The sequence below is a fragment of the Hevea brasiliensis genome, chromosome 3, assembly GCF_030052815.1.
Source record: "Hevea brasiliensis isolate MT/VB/25A 57/8 chromosome 3, ASM3005281v1, whole genome shotgun sequence".
NCBI classification, from domain to species: domain Eukaryota; kingdom Viridiplantae; phylum Streptophyta; class Magnoliopsida; order Malpighiales; family Euphorbiaceae; genus Hevea; species Hevea brasiliensis.
In genome coordinates, this window is record NC_079495.1 from 87,926,222 (window position 1) to 87,930,880 (window position 4,659).

Consider the following 4,659-nt stretch of genomic DNA (forward strand, 5'->3'; position numbering starts at 1 on the left):
AAACTGGGATCATAATCAATAAAACCTAATTGCTACTCATGTTCAATCTTACACAACAATTACGGATTATGAAAATGATCTAGCAATTGATCTCATCAAACAATTAACTAATAGGCCTTTTTAGCAAATCATTCAATAGATCAAAGACAAAGAAATCAGAAAATAATAGATATTCAAAAAGACATAAATTAAATTAAGAACCTGGTTTCACAAATCAAGCAAAAGAACTTGAATCCCTTGAACTGAATTAAAAACTTAGCCATTCATGTTCATGGCTTATAAAAAAATAAAGAAAAAAAATCTAAAACGTGAATGGAGAATGAAAGTCTTTCTGATGTTAGGAGAGGCTCCTTCGAACGGCCACTGCCTCATCTATTTATAATAAATGGTTTAGGGTTAGGTTTCTTTTAGTGTCTCTGTCAAAAACTGCAACTGGAGCAAAATTAGGAAACTGATTATCGACGGATACACGACCCGTGTATCACTACACGACCTAGGGCCGTGTAACTTACTAGAGCTAAATGGGCATGTTTCGTATTAGCACAGAAAGTTACACGGGTCTCCAGGATTTACATGGGTCAAGTTACACGGCCCGTGTACTTTGTTTCTTCCTCGGTTCTCTGGATTTCTTCTGGTAGAATGTTACATGGGTCCATGGTTGTGCTTACACGACTCGTGTACTTTGTATTAACAACGCTTCTCAATCCTTCGATCTTTCCAAGCTTCCTTCCACACTTCTATATTCTGGGACTTCATCAAAACCCCGAAAAATACAGAAAGAGTCAGATTAATACAAATGCTAACAATTTCTCCATTTAACGCAATTATTTCAATAATACTCTAAACATATGCTTGATAGATAATTATACTTTAATCAACTGAATTAGGCATAAAGATCCTAGAAACACTAAGTATGATGGGAGTAAAATTAATAAATTATGCACTTATCAAATTCTCCCACACTTATTCCATGCTTATCCTCAAGCATGACTTAAATTCTCAATCAACTCCACTTAGAAGTTCCTTAACTTCATCCTATCACAACATTCTCTAACAAAAGATTAAAAGTTTGAAAAAAGAGAGGCAAGTAAGGTAATAACCATTACAACAAATTCCATCAACACCATACCAATATATCAACAATTTTCCAACACAAAACAAAAGGCTTAAAATCAATTAAGCTCACACAATCAATGTTCCATAAAATTTTAAGTCAATACATACCAAAACACAAGGCTAATTTATCAGGGCACAACAATTATAGCTCTTTGCAAATCTTAGGGGAGATAGAAATGCCCCTTTTTTTATTTGAAATTGGTACTTCTCTCTTGTCACAGTTATCTTTTTTTTTTTTTTTTTTTTTTTTTCAACTGACACCTTTAGAAAAACACCTTGCTCATATCCTAGCTAGCCTTTGGCTTGAGAATCGACATGGGGTTCATGAAAACCCCTGGTTAGTTTGCTTAACTAAAACAGCAAAGCAATTTTCAAGTTCAACCTTTTTTTTTTTTATTTCCCCCAATTTATGCATCTACATATTGTAAAGTGCCCTGATAGATTAAACAAAGTTTTGAAATATGTATGACACTAGTTTAAAGCACACATAACTAATCATTTCACCATTAAATCAAGCCTAAATGATTTATGTAGAAAAAATTGCTATATGGTATGGAGAAGAGGGAAAATCCATCATTAAAGTTACTATTACCTTGCCTAAAATCTCAAAAATTCAATCTAAAATAGAAAAGATATTTCAAGGATAAAGCACTTCTCTCCGAGAGTTAATAAAGAATCATGAATCAAGCTTATGACAATAAATTCTATTTTATTTTTATTTTTATTTTTTATTTTTATTTATTTATTTATTATTATTTATTATTATTTTTTATTATTTTTTTAATAATTAAAAAAGATTGCTGCAACAAATTTCTCCTCCTCCACACTTAAAACTTTCATTGTCCCCAATGTAAAGCCCAAATGCAAAAGAAAAGAAAAAAAATGCTAGAAAATAAAATAAAATAAGGGAAAAAAAACAAATCTGATTGTGGCTAACAAGCCACCCATGGGTTGCCTCCCAAGAAGCGCTTTTGTTTATCGTCGTTAGCTCGACATGACTAAACTCCTTAATCTACTGAATTCTCCTGAAACCCCTCATAAAATGGCTTGCGTTTATGACCGTTGACCTTGAACACTTTGTTAGTTCCTAAACTTTGAATTTCAACTGTATCATAAGAAAACACATTAGTAACAACAAAGGGTCCAATCCAACGAGAACGCAACTTACCAAGCATCAGCTTCAATATGGAATTATATAATAAAACTTTTTGCCCAATCACAAACTGCTTCCTTAGTTTATCATGGAATGCCTTTGTCTTTTCTTTATAAATCCTAGAATTCTCATAAGCTTAAGGCAAATTTCCTCTAATTCATGCAATTGTGATTTTCTTTCTAACTCATCCTCAAAAACATCCTGCACAAATGTATCAACAACATTAATAGCAAAGACAAAATGATCATCAGCAGGACACTTCATGACATCAAAGATATTAAATTTGATAATCTCTCCATCAAACTCCATAGTTAAGGTACCCTCATCCACATCAATTTTTGTCTTGGCAGTTTTTAGGAAAGGTCTTCCAAACAAAATCAAAGCTAACTTTGATGTGGGAACACTATCCTCCATATCCAGAATGTAAAAATCTGCAGGGAAAATCAATTTTCCAACCTGCACCAACAGATCTTCGACTACTCCCAATGGGTAAGCATTAGAACGATCAGCTAACTAAATAATGACACTGGTTTCTTTCAAAGGACCCAAATTTAAAGTTTGAAAAATTGAATTTGACATAACATTAATAGATGCTCCTAAATCTGCCATTGCGCATTCAAATTTAGAATCACCTATTCTGCAGGGAATAGAAAACGAACTTGGATCCTTACACTTAGGGGGTAATTTTTGCTGAATCAATGCCAATATATTTTCCCCCACACAGATCTTCTTATTATTCCTCAACTTGCGCTTTATAGTGCATAGTTCCTTAAGAAATTTAGCATACTTGGAACTTGTTTGATTGCATCCAGTAAAGGTATATTCACCTCCACCTTCTTGAAAGTCTCCAAAATTTCTTTCTTTTGTTCTTCTTTCTTTGTCTTGGCCAACTTGCAGGGGAATGGAGGAAGAACATAATTATTAACCTTATTTAGTTTAGGTTTAGTATTTACCTTAATTTCAGGGACTTCAGACTCTTTTTCTCCTTGCTTCTTCTTTTTTATTGGCTCATGTGGAGTCTGATTATCAACTTCTTTTCCACTCCACAACAGTATCGCACTTGCATTTTCTCTAGGGTTCATGGCTGTTTCTGATGGGAGCTTTCCAGAACCTTAAGCTTCCAGCTTACTTATAGATGAGCCTAACTGACCAATCTGCCTCTCTATGTTTTGAATGCTATTTCTAGTCTCCTGTTGAAACTGTTGTGTATTGTTAGCCAAAGCCTTAACAATTTCATCGAGTGACATACCTTGATTTGCGGGAGGCGAAGGTGGTAGATTCACTTGTCTCTGCTGCTGGTATCAGTTTTACACCGGTTGATTCCCATAACTCAGATTGGGATGATCTCGCCATCCTGGATTATAAGTATTGGAAAAGGGACCATACCTGTGTTGTGGCTATCCATAATTTCCTACTGCATTAACATGTTGCATTGATTCATCCTCTTGTAACGCTGGACACATATCAGTAGCATGACCCAAACCTGAATAAATTCCACATACCTTAACAGTTTGCATTTTTCCTACAGCCAATTACCTCACCAAAGAAGTTAAATCAGAAATCTGTTTCTCAAGGTTAGCTGTACTTACCTCATTAACCTTCTTAGGTGCATGATCCATTTTCATTCCAAACTGCTGAGAGTTTGCTGCCATGTTAGCAATCAGCCTCCTTGCCTCTTCTGGTGTCTTGTCAACCAAAGCTCCTCCACTAGCAGCATCTATCATACTGCGGTCCATTAGTAGAAGTCCCTCATAGAAATATTGAATCAAAAGCTACTCACTTATTTGATGATGGGGACAATTTGCACACAGTTTCTTAAATCATTCCTAATACTCATACAAGCTTTTTCCATTGTACTGTCGTATGCCACAAATTTCTTTTCTTATGTTGGCAGCACGGGAAGCAGGAAAATACTTCTCCAAAAATATCTGCTTCATCCCATTCTACGAGTTGACAGATCCGGAAGGAAGGTAATACAACCAATCCTTAGTTGTACCCTCCATTGAGAAAGGAAAAGCTCGAAGCTTGATCTGATCCTTTGAAACTCCTTGAGGTTTCATGCTGGAACACACAACATGAAATTCCTTTAGATGCTTATGTGGATCCTCACCTGCAAGACCATGAAACTTAGGCAACAAATGGATTAGTCCAGATTTTAACTCAAAAGTAACATTTAAAGCAAGGTATTGAATACACAAAGGCTGTTGGTTTAGATCAGGAGCAGCCAACTCTTTCAAAGTCCTAGTAGCTATGGTTTCGTTTTTAGAATTTTCCTCTTAATCCAAACTTAACTCCCTTGGAGATTGGACTCCTTCAGATGTACTCGGAATCTGCTTAGCATACTTAGCCAATTTTCTCAACTGTTTAGCTGTTTTTTTCTACTTCTGGAT

The 4,659-nt window shown here is 35.1% G+C and overlaps 1 non-coding gene across 1 annotated transcript; it reads left to right on the forward strand.

The window, feature by feature from the left end:
* The first annotated feature begins 4,051 nt into the window (after positions 1 to 4,051).
* On the forward strand, positions 4,052 to 4,158 carry LOC131178912 (small nucleolar RNA R71). Its single transcript, XR_009147919.1, has one exon. It is a non-coding gene; the product is annotated as a small nucleolar RNA R71 (small nucleolar RNA).
* Positions 4,159 to 4,659: the final 501 nt, after the last annotated feature.